Below are 15487 nucleotides of genomic sequence, written 5' to 3' on the forward strand. Positions count from 1 at the left end.
AGATACTTGTACTTCATGGTGTATGGCTTTAATGGAAGAAATATTGGTGGAATATTTATTGCATCCCAATTGATAGCGTAGATTTCAAGAGGCTCACGTGCAAATCTTTTGGGACTAGGTTTGTGTTGGAAAAGACGGTTCCCTACAAAGAAAAAAGGAAGTAGTCCAGGGTGCGAAAAATGTATCCTGAAGCAAACAGATGATAATCTAAGGTAATTTAATTTACCAGGATTAGGAGAACTCTGTCATCCGACAAGGCAGGAGAAGCAAGAATCAACAGAAGTGGAATTGCAGGTAAAAGCAGAGATGCTGTTCTCAGATCAGGGCCTTGTTGCTAACCTGGTTTGGGTATTCAAGGCAGGAACAGTGAAAATATTATAGGACCTACAAGAGGAAAAAAAGAACTGAAACATTTGTCGCACCCACCTTCCTCCATACCTGACCCTCCCCACCCTAATCAGAGACTCACATAAGTGTTATCCCTCTCAGCTATGTAAACAATATTAAAAATAAAAGAAATACCTTAGGTCCCACCGAGATTTGAACTCGGATCGCTGGATTCAAAGTCCAGAGTGCTAACCATTACACCATGGGACCAAAGATAACAACTGCAAATGGCAGATTTTTCATAGTGTGTTGATATTATTTGGCTTAGCCTAGTTGAAACGTTTGTGTTTTGGATTTCCCAACTAGGGACATATCCCAGGAGTTCAAAGTAACAAAATTGCCCTTGCCAAAAGAAGGGCGGAGCACATGCAGGTTATTTGCATGTCAGTGCTCCTCGAAAACCCAGATTGTAAATCATAGCTAATAAATGTCTGGCTACCAATGAGTTTACAGAAAAAAAAAGTGTCAGCATTTAAGAATCTCAAAGGCCAAGTATACACCTAGAAAACGTGAAAAAGAAAACAATCTAAGTTTCAGAAATTTGTTAGTAGTTTTCTTTTTTTCCAGATTTCATTTTATTTTCATTCCGACTTGCGTTTCTTAGTGGAGCAATTACTCATAGAAGAGGAAAAATTTCTTATCTTTGTTTTGACTTTTATTATTGTTGCCTGCAAAGATGTGTTAGCAAGAATAACAGAGTTTTAGATAGCAAAGCAGGTTTCTTTTCTTTGTTTTTTATTTGTTTGCTTGTTTGTTCTGTTTTGGTTTGCTTTTTAATAAGTGTTTGCCAACTTCCAAAAACAGCTTTGAAAATTACCCATCTGGTATTTCCTGTCTGCAATTACAGCCACTGAAAGAATAGCAAAATACTTGAGAAAGGAAGAAAGACTAGAAATCTCTTTCTTTCTTTCTTTCTTTCTTTCTTTCTTTTTTTTTTTTTTTTGAGTTTTTTAATTTTATGGTGCAATTTCGGAGAAATTGAGATTTCCCTCCCCTACCCACCTTCCCCAAAAAATGACTAGAAATTTGTTTTACATATTGATTTTAAAACATTAAATACGCTCACAAGTGGGACAATGATGCTTTAAAAGTTTACAAAAATCTGAGGAAAATGCCAAGCGTAAATTAAAGGCAGGAGAGACTGAAAGTCAGACAACAGCTGGAATACAGAAAGCCTCACACCTTGGGAAGCAGCAGCTGAAGACTTCAGGGCAAAACCACCTGAATGTTTTTCCAGCAGGCTTACAACAGACTTCAAGTGGTTTCCTAAAGAGGCTTCCGAAGAATTCCATGTAAGTCTTGTCACAAAAAAGGCGGAAAACTATCAACTGCATGCTAAAATTAGCGAGGAACACGTATTCCGTTTCACTCTGCTTATTCCGTTTCCACGTTTGAACGTTGCAAGAAAAACGATAGTTCTCGTAGTCGGCAGGATTCGAACCTGCGCGGGGAAACCCCAATGGATTTCAAGTCCATCGCCTTAACCACTCGGCCACGACTACGTATCTGGGTACCTTATCTGGAGAGAATCCCATGAGGGAAGGCAGCTTTTGTGCTACACCTGGTTTTAAAAATCTCGGTTTTCCCGCAATGCAGCGACGGTTTGAAAAGTCAGACACCAGAGTTAACAGCTCCAAAATTTGAAACTCGGGATGTTGGCTAGAGGGGTGACAAAAATTGCAAAATCTGTCGCACGTAGGAGCCGCTAACAGACGTCACGAACGGGATGCGCAGAGGGCATGGGGTCTCCAGATCTGGAAAGCCAAATGACAGATGCCCAGACATAATATGCTTTCTGGACAGAGAAAATAGAAGTGGGTGTGTTGTGCTAAACGCCTTCGGAATTATTAACAGGGTTTTGCACATACTTGGTGAAAAGACTTGGGTTAGCTCTGTTCAACTTTCCCAAGTCATGTGAATCAAAACACTCAAACTAGCAGAGGATGGTTTCGATCCATCGACCTCTGGGTTATGGGCCCAGCACGCTTCCGCTGCGCCACTCTGCTAGATGGCTACCGGGCTCTTTAATTATGTATTCGAGATGTTAATGGTTACAGTTCTGCTTGCATAATCCTGTAAAAATTTATGAGAACCGAAGTAACTCATTTAATTATGCTTGGCTCCTACAGCCATCACTCCGCATACCACCGGATTTACTTCTCCCGCGAAAACGTCAATCGAGCTCCCTCGAAATTAAGTCTCACCTGTAGTAAAACAAAAAGCAACATGCTTAGCGTGACTTCTAAGAAATTCATTACCAGAGTGCATTCCAAATGCAGAAAAGGAGTAGTTGCATTGGCCGGGAATCGAACCCGGGCCTCCCGCGTGGCAGGCGAGAATTCTACCACTGAACCACCAATGCCTCACACAATCGTCCTTCCTATTTATAGCTATTTATATTTACACTGAAACTTTTTTTAAATTCTCCCAATCCGATTAAAATTTCTTAAACAGTGTAAAAACAAAAGACTGAAACTGTGAGATATGATCCTTGGAAAATTTTTAAAACTTTGGACTGAAAAAAAATTTGAAAATCACTTAAAATGCAAGCCAATTCAGTTAATGTACCAAATGAAAAAGCTTAACTTCAACTCAAACACCAAGCAATCTCATCTGGGGGATAAAAAAAAAATAAAAAGGAGTGGCTGTGATGTAGAGACCCACGTTTAGCCAGGAGAGTTGGTCATTGGAAGCGGGAATAACGTAGGCAATGTTAAAATACCAACTCCCGCAGTAGTACTCCACAGACATCTCTTACTTGTCCTCTCTTGAGGACGATTCCTCCGCGGTATCCTTAAGTCCTGAGGTCTTTTTTAGCTTTGGAGCCAAAAGACAAAATGGTTCCGTGGAAATAAATAGGAAACCTCGTTCCTATTTTTTGAGGAATTATCAGTTGGTTTAGCAACACAGAAAAATCAGACAGCAAGCAGGAGAGCAATGGTCTCTACAGACATGGTTCTTGAGACTGGCTTCAGGAACAGCCTGAAGGATTGCCTGGCTTGTAAAGCAGAAGGACCCGAAAGGTGTTCCTCTTCTGTCTCTCTTCTCACCACTTTGCAAAGTTGCAAAGCCAATTAGAGACGACTTACTTGGCAACTATGATTGCTAAGCCTTGATGGGCAAGAAAGGAAGGACGCTGCAGTAACAAATTAATACACTATTACTGTTTTTTTTTTTTTCAAAACAAGAATTTAGGCTATGAAAAAGTTCCTCAAAAAACCTAACAATAGAATACAGTCAGAGAAAGATAACAATGGAGTTTTCAGTAATTGACCCACAGTCTGCTCAGGAACTGTAAACAAAGATAAATTAAAGCAATACCTGTGAACGCTTCCTGAAAAAAAAACAGTATAAAAGTGCCAGATGAATATTAGCTACTAATAATCCACGTACCTTTTTAGTGAAACTAGCAGCTGGATATGTTACCTTATTTCTTAATAACATTTTATGAGCGGAAATATTCAGTGTAGTGCTGACAGCAGCCTCCTGGGTCAGTTGCTTTGAACTGATGGGCTAGCATAGACTCTCCTAACACAAATTCCCAAATATATTCTTTGTATGTAGCATAACACTGATCTTTGCTATGCGCCCTCTTCCTCTTTAGATTTTGGTTACCATTTGTCAAAGGCTGCTTTCCAAAACAGCTCCAGAAATCTCCCCGTAAGTAACAAGCTGAGTTGGTTCTTTGGTAGAGGGAGGTACGAACTCAGGAGTCTCAGTTGTGGCTCAGGGGGAGAAAGTTAAAAGCACAGCAGGAACTCAGAGCCAGATTAAAAGTCATGATATATTTTACAATTGGTAGACACACAAGAAGAAGGCTTTGAGATAAAATATTGCACTTGTTATCTATTGTTATATATTTAAAACTGTCCTAAAATCTAATGGTTTACAAGACAGCATTTACAAAGCAAGCAAGACAATTTTTTTTTAAATCAAAAAGAAATAAAACATCACTTACCACGGTTTCTGTGGGCCAGCACTTCAGAAGCTGATAATATGTGGAGCTTGATTTGATGCCGTCACTTCCACATTTTTCTACTCACGCAAAGCAAGTCACTAACTTCACTTTACATACTGCATACATAAATCTGTCTTCACATCCTGAAAGGAAATCACTTGTACATACCCAGGCCACAAATAGCTCACTGTGTATGGGGAGAATGCATTAGCCTTTTTAAGGGAAGCCAATTAAACATTATCAGAAATGATGAACACATGTGCAGCCTTAATAACACTCCTTAGAACCCCCACACAGCATTCGAGAATCCAAAGTGTATGCAGCCACACAACAGAGGCAAAGCAACTTTCAAGTATATAAGGAAGGGTCCCTGTTTGTTTGTGTCTTGGAATATTGGGTGTGAATCCAGCTGAGCCTCACGCTGGCATAAAAACAAATGCTGTTTCCTGCTAAAGCTTTGGTGTTCATCTTTCTGTTCAAACAACAGATCATCTATTAACAGATAATCTGTGACAATAATAGTGACAATTTTGAGCTCCGTTGTATGACAACCACCTTATTACCTACTAATATTTTCTGCACTTTAGGCTTTTAAGAATGTTTTTAAGTTGACATGAGGAAAATATATGCATATGTTTTGTGAGAGCTTGTACTGAAAGTGAGAGTTGGAAATATTCCAATAACACAACTTTACTATTTCACTAGTTTCTCCAACAGCTCAAAGTTCCAAATGACTTTCTTGGTTATTCTAGAAACTCTAATATTACTCTCAATAATTTCTTGAAAGACATACCAACCACCCAACAGGAGAGATCTGGTGACATGTTACCTGTTCCACTGCAGCACCCTTGGGCCCATGTGGTGGTTTTAAAATGTAGCTAAATTACTGCTGACCAGCTCTATTTATCTTTCTTAGACTTTAATTTTTACTTGGCCAAATAGCACCATATTTACTTTTGACACAGGTTGATTTAGCAATCAACCTCCTAAAACATGTCTGTGTGTAATCTAGAAGACACTTCTGCATTATTTCATTCTCTAGCAACCTGTCCACCACCTTAAAGCTATTTCACAGCTTTGTAAATTAAACATAAGTGACTCTTGTCCATAGAAATGGAAAGGAACAGTGCCATGAGAGAAAAGTGACTGTTGTGCTGTGTAGAAGAAGCCATCTGGCGCCTGTTTATAGATTCCTTCAGCATCCCAAGCCCCCCCACCCCATGTATGTGATGTATCCTTTGCAGGGGTTTTGATCTACAGGTTCCATCACCAATTACTGACCTAAATAAAAATACATGTTTATTTTATGCTTATATTGAAGTTATGATTTTACTTATCATTTGATAATTGCTTTTAGATGAAAGAATGTCACAAATTGTTCCCAAGCATAGACTGATCTAAGTAATATAAAAATACACTAGGTGGGCCCGGCGCGGTGGCGCAAGTGGTTAAAGGTCCTCACCTTGCACGCCCGGTATCCCATATGGGCCCCGCTTCCCTTCCAGCTCCCTGCCTGTGGCCCGGGAAAGCAGTCGAGGACAGCCCATCGGCATAGTATCGGCCCGTTGCGCTCACTTGGGGAGTGAATCATCGGACGGAAGATCTTCCTCTCTGTCTCTCCTCTCTGTATATCCGCCTTTTTTTTTCCAATAAAAACATAATAAAAATAAATCTTTAAAAAAAATACACTAGGTGTGCAGCAATAAAATACACAGGGCTCCTATGCTCATGGAGCAGGCCCCAGTGTGGCCAGTTACGAACGGTAGTAGAGTGTGCACCACCTAAAGCTCAGTGGGGCATACAACTGGAGATGCAAGAGAGGCTGCCTTGGGCGAGATGGCACTGAGTTTTGGACGATCCCTTGTTGCACTCACTTGCCAGCTAAAACAAATGTAAAGTACTCAGATGCAAGTTGCAACAGGTTTCCTGACAGGCAAGGCTTCTTCTTGACATCTACATCCTGGGTCATAAATTCCAGAATGTGGATCTCCTGTGGTGATGGCATTTTGTTGTGCCAGGCCACTATCTCTCTTTTATTTTTATTTTTTTTTTTTAAGATTTATTTTTTATTATTTTTTCATTGGAAAGGCGGATATACAGAGAGGAGATACAGAGAGGAAGATCTTCCGTCCGATGATTCACTCCCCAAGTGAGCCGCAACGGGGCGATACTATGCCGATCCGAAGCCAGGAGCCTCTTCCGGGTCTCCCACGTGGGTGCAGGGTCCCAAATTCCCGGGCCACAGGTGGGGAGCTGGAAGGGAAGCGGGGCTGCCGGGATTAGAACCGGCGCCCATGTGGGATCCCGGGCGTGCAAGGCGAGGACCTTTAACCACTTGCGCCACCGCGCCGGGCCCGGGCCACTATCTCTCACAGTTACCTAGGTCATGCCCTTATCGTTCCCAGAACATACTGTCCCCAGATGTTCCCAGCAAGAGCAAACAAACTTGCTTACAGAAGCAGACACCAGCTGTTAGCATTGTGCCATAAGAATTTTTAGTTTCAACTTTTGTCCTTACAACTTCCCCCTTTTTTAATAGTAATCAAACCCTTAATTCATTATCATTACTATTAGCAAAAGGCACAAAACTTGTTTTTAACACTATAAGCTTAACAGCACCTATTCTTTCCGTAACATAGTTGGTTACACAACTGACAATACAAGAGCCAATTAGCAGGGATATATATATATATATATATATATATATATATATATAATTATAGGCTCTGTCACTGCAGATAATATAGGTTATTATCCATGGGTAGTATGAAAACCACCAGCTCTGGGACCCCTACTGGGCTTGTTCTCTTCTTCAGATATTTTCTTGCTAGGGCAAGAGTATCCCAAATTATACCTGAATGATTAGCGTAAAAGCAACATGTTTCTCCTATTGCTGTACACAGTCCCCCTTCTTTCATGAACAAATCGAGTCCTCTCCTATTTTGCAGCGCTACTTCGGCTAGCAAATCCACTTGGTGTTCTAGCTGAGTCACAGATGATTCCTGATATCTTAAGTCCATTTCTATCTGGTCACTGAGTGTCTTCAAGCTTTGGTCACCTGTGATCCATGCTGCTGCCCCTACTGCAGTTGACTCTGTTATTCCCAGTCTCACCAGCAGAGGCTCTAGGACGGGTACAGCCCTCTTAACCCTGCTACCCGAATTTGCCAGCAGGTGTTCTCTTCTGCATCACCACCGTATAGGTACACCTGGGCCAATACTTGTACAAGCACACACAATTCGGGATCATTTTTGTCATCAAAATATGTTGCAGCAATACAAGTTGTTGGAGTCCAGCTCCAGCTGAGTTCAGAACTCGCGAAGGGTGCGTGGATGAGGCGCAAAGAAAGTGACGGACCACTAGGAGTTCATGATCATAATGGACAATGTGGGAAAGCTGTCCGCTTTATTTATACAGAAACAGTCAAACTCTGGCTCAGACTTTTTACGTCATGGTCAACTTGGGAATTTCTAAGGATAATCCTGCCATTAGTTTTACCTAGAAACAATAGAAGTTCCTGCTAACAGTACCTAGAACTTCCTGCTACAATTCTTATCCTACAACTCAATCTTGTATCACAAAGAAAAGGGGAATCTAAAGAATAAGGAAAGAATGAAAGCCTGAATCTAGATCCCTTGATTAGCATAGGCTCAATGGGGATAGCCAAGGCAGTAGGAATAATAAAGGGCCCTTTTGCAAGACATTGACCTCCAAGTTCAGGCTGAGCAAAAGGTCATCCTCGCAGTAGCAAATGCCAGGATGGATTAGAATTCTTCCGCAGGGTGGTCCGGTGTCCATGCAAAAGGTGGAGTTGCATTCAGATGGTTGTAGATGCTCGCCAGGCGGGCCCTGCCAAACAGTGGGAAATTCCTTGTGGCCCTGCCTGCAATGGAACACTTCATCCCTTCATGTCCCCCACATCTACTGCAGGGACACCCAACCACAGGTAGTAAGGTCCAATATGCAAGCAAACCACTTCAGGTGCTGCAAACACATAGATATGGTTGGGGCTCTGAATTAATGACTCATTGGGAGTAAGGGTAACATTGCACTTTAATTCATGAGGGGATCGTTGCAAAGGATAGATAGAGAGATGACTTTATGCACATTCCTTGTCCTTGGATCCCCCACATTTGTTATACTCAGGGCCTTGCAATGTTTGGATATCCTGATCGGTGCTGTCAAAAGCTGTAGTTGTCATTAATTCCACATTGTATGGTGGTTTAGGGTTTTTTTTTTAAGATTTGTTTTTATTACAAGTTAGATATACAGAGAGGAGAGATAAAGAGAAAGATCTTCCATGATTCACTCCCCAAGTGACAACAAGGAACCTCTCGACTGCTTTCCCAGGCCACAAGCAGGGAGCTGGATGGGAAGTGGAGCTGCCGTGATTAGAACTGGTGCCCAAATGGGATCCCAGTGCATTCAAGGCAAAGACTTTAACCGCTAGGCCATGCCAACAGGTCCCTGGTTTAGGGTTTAATAAAACCAACAACCTCTAGTAATATTTGCTTGAGACTGATTGATAAATCAGTGCATAGAACTAACTACATCTACAAATGCTGGGAGTTTAAATCACCTTTCTCTGCCTTTGCTGAATCAGGCTGGGTGGTGAGAGAGGGATTCTCTGTTCCCTCTGTTAAGGAGCTAAAGGGTTCTGAAATGGAGAACATTGGGGGAGGCACCAGGTTGGGCCTGAAGGGTCCTAATGGATTTTAGATCCCTGCTTGACCCGCTGAATAGTGAACAGGACTCCAGGGTCATACCCTTTTACATACGCTCTAAGTCCCCAGGTGAGGCCAACATCCCACCTAGTGGAGGAATGGGATGGGTACCAGTCCTGTTTGACTTTGATGGTGATGTTGTTACATGTTTCATGGATCTTACAGTCGAGCTGGGGTTGATGAGCAAATGAAATGAGGCTATCTATATTCACCCAAGGAGCAAAGGACACGCAAGACCACTGGGCACAGTAATATGCTCCATTTCCCTGGCATTCTGGGGATCCTGAAGATGGACACCCATAAAACTGAGTCTGTGTCAAGATTTGACTTGACCAAAGGTCCCTGCATGTATATTTTGCACCTCCCCAAGTGGGATCAAATCCAAGCCCCCATAATTGACACAGGTCAAAGTTAAAAACGGGTTGGCTAATTCCTTCATAGGTAGCAACGACTGTCCCAGTAGTCCCCTCCCTCAATTCCCATGTATACGACTGAGGTGAATAAGAATCGTTGGTCATCCCCATGGGCAGCAGCCAGGCTAAACACACTATGAGTGAGATAGTCTTAGCTTTAAGGAGTCTCTCGGATACTTCTTGACTCTTCATTTTCTGGCTCCAGTGTCTTATCCTGATGCCTCCTCCAAAGGGGATCACTCAAATACCGTAATTGTGTCCTTCTTAACCTGGGAATAATGTGTCCAAGTCTTTATCCTGTCTTTTACTGCAGAGGGAGTTGTCAAAAGGACAGTGTGAGGTCTCTTCCAGTGGGGTTCCAGCACTTTCAGGTCATGTCATTCGATCCAAACTAGATCACCAGGCTGAAAAAGATGGGGGGCAACAGGTAAATGAGCAAAAGATGCTTTCATGTTAGTGGCTAAATTCTTCCGGACCTGATGTAAAGCCAGCAAAGAAGCCAGATGTTAGTCCTGTTTCAATTGTGCAACTATCTCTTCCCCAAGTCTAGGGAGGATTAGAGGAGGTTTTCCAAACAAGGTTTCAAAGGAAGACAAACCTTTAGTGGTGGGGGTGCACCGAATGCACAACAGGGCAAAGGGCAGAATGTCCACCCAATTTTTCATTAAGTTCTCCTTCAAGGTCCGATTAATCCTATCTTCTTGCCTGGACCTCTGGGGTCTATAAGCACAGCGTAATTTCCAATTAAGCGCTAAGCATGAGCAAGCCCCTGAGACATCTTGCCATGAAGACAGGGCCATTATCTGAGCCAATATGAAACAGCTAGGGACAATTTCATCTAGCAGGACTGTCAGGACTGAGCTGTTTCTGACTTAGTGAGGAAGGCTTCAACCCAGCCAGAGAAAGCATCTACAAACACAAGTATTAACTATACTTCCCCAGCTTCATCGCAGTAAAATCCAATTTCCGAAGTCTTCTTGTTCTGTTCCTTTCTCTTCTCAGTTCCAGGATTTCCCTAGATGTCCCTTGAGTGCATGTTACACACGTCTCAACCTCTTCTTCAATCGCCTTACCCAGTCCTTGTGATCTAAATTTCTTCCTCACTAGCTCTGCGGTTTTAGTCTTACCTAAATGTGTGCCCTGATGTAAGGGATGAATCATGCACCTCCCCAACGTTTCAGGCAACAGTATCTTACCTTCGACGTCTTGAAACCATTCCTTTCTGGGCTCATGCCTACCCCTTTTTCTGGAAACCCACTCCAAATTCTTTGGGGAGTAAGAGGTACTTGGAGTGAGCAGAGGTTCAGTAAAAACGGCGAGCGTCCTTCCTGCTCAGGATTCACATTCGGTTTCTGCTTACGTTGGTCGGCGTTGTGGTTCCCGACTGCCTCCAGGCTCCCAAATGGCAGTCAGAAGATCCAGGATCTCGTCTTCGTTTTTTAATGCGGTGAGGAGACTGTGATCTTGATAGCGCCATGCACATGCGCGGTTGCAAATGCATACCTACCGTCAATAGAGATGGTAATTTCCTTTCCCCGAGTGGCAACGTTTTCGCCAGCTCAATGAGTAATGCACTGTGAGCCGAGCCTCCTAAGGGGAGGGTCTTTTGCCACAAGACCTTACAATCTGTTATAACCGCAGCTCCGGCATACATCTGCCCCTTGAACACTAAACTGCTGCCGTCCGAGAACAGAGTTAAATCTGGGTCTTGGGGGGAAACATTGGTCAAATCAGCTCGCAAGGAAGAAACCAAAGCCAGTGCTTGTAGGCAGGAATGTGAGGAAGCTAATCGAATGCGCGGCTGGCCCAGTAACAACTACTGGTAGTGAGTGATGCATGCGTTTGAGAGCCACCGGTCCGGCGGAGCCTGTAATAGAGCTTCCTGCTAGTGTGGGCCCGTAATAATTAGCATCTGTCCCAGAGTCAATTTGTCAGCGTCTTTGACCAATAATGCTGTAGCTGCAATCTGCCGCACACGTACTGGCCACCCTACTAGCCACTGGATCCAATTTCTTAGAGAGATGTGCTACCAGTCTGCACCTGGGTCCCGAAAGCTGGGTCAACACTATCCTGGCTATCCACCTCCACTCTTCCAGTGAAAAGGAAAATTTAGGATAAAGGAATTTAACTTGCTTGTTTTGCCTTCTGTATCTTGCTTGCTGAGAATAGCTGAATAGGACTTCTCCTGGCAAATGATTAAGTTCAATTGGGATTCAGGATACAAAGTACAACAGTGGCCCTGAGATAGGCATCTCAGGAGGAAACAAGGTAAAATTGTGAGGAGATGGAAAGTCCCTGACTTCTTGGAGGAGACTCCAAAGGTCTGAAAAAAGTAAACTCGATCTGAGAAAAGCAAACTCAAGGAAAATTGTGACAAGGAACTGAAAGAAACAGCAGTCTTATGATGTAATGGTCAGAAAAAAAAAGCTCCTAGCTTTATCATTTTGTGGTTTTAGCCTTTACCCTTTGTGCAAGTGATTTTAAAATGCTGTGTACGTGATTTTGGCCTATAAAAAGAATGTTGTGTAATGACTCGGGGCTGGTGTGCCTACCCTCCTGCGTGAGGAACTGGCCCCAGCCCCAGCGTGCTGGTACCCGAATAAAGCCTCATGCTTTTGCATCAAGCCTCATCTTTGCTGAGCATTGGGGAGACTCACTTTCTCGATAGACGGTAAGGTTGTGCTCACTTCGGGGTGCCTTATACCAGAAAAAGGTAAAAAGGTTTGGACAGATCAACGCTGGCAGCAACACCAGGAGAGTTCACAGTTTCTGGAAAATCCTCTTCCTGCCCTAGTCCGCGCAGTGGAAGGCGTTGGGTGGCCCCTTCAGCGTGAACTGCCAAATCTGCAAAACTCATAACCCAGAGTCTACAATATCCAGCTGCCCCCAGAAATTCCCGTACTTGCTTCTGTGTGGAAGGTGTGGGAGTTTTGAGGATAGCTTCGATTTGTTATTTTCCCGGGAAACGCTTGCCTTGATTTACATCATATCCCAGATAGAATACAGAAATCTGGTGTTCACTGTGTGCCTTTTTTGCTGAGACTCAACAGCCCAAGTCCTGGAGCAGCTGAAGCCATTTTCTGGTGGATTGGTAAATGTGATGGGAGCAAAGGTGCTGGGAGCAAGATGTTATCTATATTTTGCAACACAGTTACCTGGGGATTTGACATTGAGAAGGTTCCAAGTCCTGCTGCAGGACCTCTTTGAACTGGGTGGAGCAGTTCTTGAAGACCTAGGGCAGCCTGGTCCAGGTCAACTGACAAGCTTTTCCTTCTTCTGGGTCCAACCATTCAAGCACAAAGGCTGGCTCCTGGGAGCCAAAAGAATAGTGAAGGAGTGAAAAAGGCATCTTTAAGATCTAACACAGTATAACACACGTATGAGGTGACAATAAACTGAGAAGGTTCTGGAACCAGATGCACTACCATTGCACCACAAGGTCACATAGCAAGGTGTTCTGACCTTCAAATAAGGGTTTGAAGATATCCCATCCTCTCAAATTTTGGGGTGTGTATTAGTATTTGGTTTCATCCAAAAAAAATCAAGGAATGACCAGATGAAATATGGCCTGCAAAACCCAAGGAGTGTGTGAAAACCTCAATTGTTTTTTCAAGTGTAGTGTGTCCATTTGTCGATACTTTTCCGCTTTGAGAAAACAAAAGTGTTCACGTTGGCATTAGATCCACAGTGAAACAGGGATAAGAAAAAGCTCCAAGGCATGCACAACTATTCTGCTAAACTCTCTCGCGAATTCTCTCTCTTCTGAAGCCTCTGGCCGGCCCCTGATAACCCTGGCCTCAGAGGCCTACAGGGAGCAGCTTCTTTTCCAGAAATTGCTCACCTTGGAGCCGGAATAGTGTGTTGGGCCCTCTGATGTATTGTGGACCTACCCTTCATTCCATAGTAGCAGCACACCAGCCGCTCATGCTACCTTCTGGCCCTGTAGGCTACCTCCTTCAAGTTCCCAGACTTCCGGAGAGGTGCAGCTCCCGGGAGTGCCCAAGTGCAAAGTCCAGGTAACACCCCCTACTCTTCATAGGAAGCCCCCATAGATGAGGACCCACTCTGGAGGTGAGGCGGCCGCTGACACTCAGCTGCGGGCGTACCAGCGGGAAATCTGCAGGGAGGGACCTCAGCGTGGGAGTCTCCTGGGGCTGCTGGGAAGCCGGATGGAGCCGAGCACAGGTCTGGAGCCGGGACCGGGGCCCAGGTCAAGGTTAACTCCTGGCTCTCCCTGCTTCTTGACTCAGGGTTCCACTTCTCTTAGAGCACACAAACCGATCACTGCTACATTTTGTCAGCTTTCCCGCTGACAGCATTGTGCCGCTGTTATCCTCTCCACGAAACAGTTGGTTCCATGTACTTTTGGGCCTTGAAAGGACTTAGGGGGCTCAGGAAGCCCTGGTGAGTTCTGACGCTTCACGCAGAATCTTGGCAAGGCAGCAGTACTTCTGCGCTCGCCTATCCTGCTTCACCTTGCCATCTGCCCCGGCGGGGCCTTTCTCCTTAAGTCCCATGGAAAGACAACGCGCTGTAGCGTTGCGTACCCTTGGTTACCTGGTAACAAAACATTAACAGACGTTATTACATTTCTGTCCCCATCTAATCTAAGATTTTGTATGTGTGGATTGAAATTTTCATGGTTTAGAATAATTTCAGTAGTTTTATTCTCCATACGCATATTTATAAGTTTGCCAGCAGGGGACCACGTGGCCTAATGGATAAGGCGTCTGACTTCGGATCAGAAGATTGAGGGTTCGAATCCCTTCGTGGTTGTTTGTGACTTTTGCTTCAGTCAGCTCGAAAAGAGCTAGAACTTGTGTAGGGCGAGTTTTGTTGTTGTTCATTTATTTGTTTCACTTTTTAAGCCTCTAGATACTTTTTCCTCCACACCTTATCTTTCCTTTTCTTGCTCCCCCAGGTGTTTGTATAACTACACACTGTCATATCCAATCCATTCCATTTTCTGGTAGATACTTTTCAGAATCTAGCGTGCGAGCCAGCAGCAGCACCTGGGGAATACCTTGAAATTCCAAGTGTCCGCCACTGACCTGCCGTCCCAGTCCTGGCCACCCTTGGATAGGCTGAGGTAGAATAAGGGTGCAGAAGAGGCTGGGATTTGGGGGTTTTAACCAACTACTCAAGCGATGCCTTTTCATGCTTGAGTGTGAGAGCCTTTTAGAGCATTTACCAGGAGACGGTTTTTAAGCTCCTCTTGTCATTTTGATGAAGTGCAAACATCTCAAAGCCACTCTGCCTTGAATTACAATGTTGCTAAACCCGTATAACAGAAAGCTGCCTTGGGAACTCTGGAAAGACTATAACCAAGCATGTAGGGTTTGGGGAGGAGAGAAGGGCAGTAGCACACTGCAAAGATGTTTTTGTATTCCCTGTCACCTGCTGGGAAGTTTATGTTACAACATTATACTCCAAGGGTGCCTGACCATCACAAGTCACAAGCTAGTTAGAGTCAGATTTTTCAAACTACCTTATGGGGAGATGTATGCCTCCAATGGAAACGTCGTCTCTTATGACTACGAATAATTGGTGAAGCCAGTGGGAGTTGGCCCTTGCTAAGCATAGAGGCCTTGAAGACCAGGAGGTGCAGAGATTGGCTGTGGCGTCAGGGACCACCCAGATTTTCCCACTTAGGGCCATAGTTGCTCCATCCCATCAGTATTGGAGGATCCTTGGGTACCTGGCATGCTCGGTTGCCCACTTGGAAACTCAAGAGGTGAGGTGGCCATGGGTATTGAATTAGGGCTTTTCAAAAATAAAGAGCATTCCTGAATCAAAGGAAAAACTGAGGACCCTCCTAGAACAAGAAAAAAAAAAAAAGAACAATACAGCATAATCAGTCAGAATCTACTGTGCATGCATATAACATCTGATATATGCATGTAACAACCCTATCACAACCTGCTAATGTTAAAATACTCAGTCTGGAGGTATGTAACCATGTAAGAGAGACAAAAAACCCAAGACTGTATGGAAGGCAGTTTGAA

The 15487-nt window shown here is 43.8% G+C and overlaps 1 long non-coding RNA gene and 5 other non-coding genes across 6 annotated transcripts; 1 reads left to right on the forward strand and 5 right to left on the reverse strand.

Moving 5' to 3' along the window:
- Window positions 1-525: 525 nt before the first annotated feature.
- Window positions 526-597, reverse strand: TRNAQ-UUG. Its single transcript has one exon. It is a non-coding gene; the product is annotated as a tRNA-Gln (tRNA).
- A 1210-nt stretch (window positions 598-1807) lies between these two features.
- TRNAS-UGA lies at window positions 1808-1889 on the reverse strand. The gene has a single exon. It is a non-coding gene; the product is annotated as a tRNA-Ser (tRNA).
- Window positions 1890-2210: 321 nt separating this feature from the next.
- Window positions 2211-3876, reverse strand: LOC121147831. Its single transcript, XR_005882476.1, has 2 exons — window positions 3781-3876; window positions 2211-2591 (listed from the first exon to the last, which is right to left on the reverse strand). It is a non-coding gene; the product is annotated as an uncharacterized LOC121147831 (long non-coding RNA).
- On the reverse strand, window positions 2322-2393 carry TRNAM-CAU. The gene has a single exon. It is a non-coding gene; the product is annotated as a tRNA-Met (tRNA).
- TRNAG-GCC lies at window positions 2679-2749 on the reverse strand. The gene has a single exon. It is a non-coding gene; the product is annotated as a tRNA-Gly (tRNA).
- Window positions 3877-14185: 10309 nt separating the features above from the next.
- On the forward strand, window positions 14186-14258 carry TRNAR-UCG. The gene has a single exon. It is a non-coding gene; the product is annotated as a tRNA-Arg (tRNA).
- The last annotated feature ends 1229 nt before the right edge of the window (window positions 14259-15487 follow it).

This window comes from Ochotona curzoniae, unplaced genomic scaffold, assembly GCF_017591425.1.
Source record: "Ochotona curzoniae isolate NIBS_2020 unplaced genomic scaffold, NIBS_Ocur_1.0 scaffold_461, whole genome shotgun sequence".
Lineage (NCBI taxonomy): Eukaryota > Metazoa > Chordata > Mammalia > Lagomorpha > Ochotonidae > Ochotona > Ochotona curzoniae.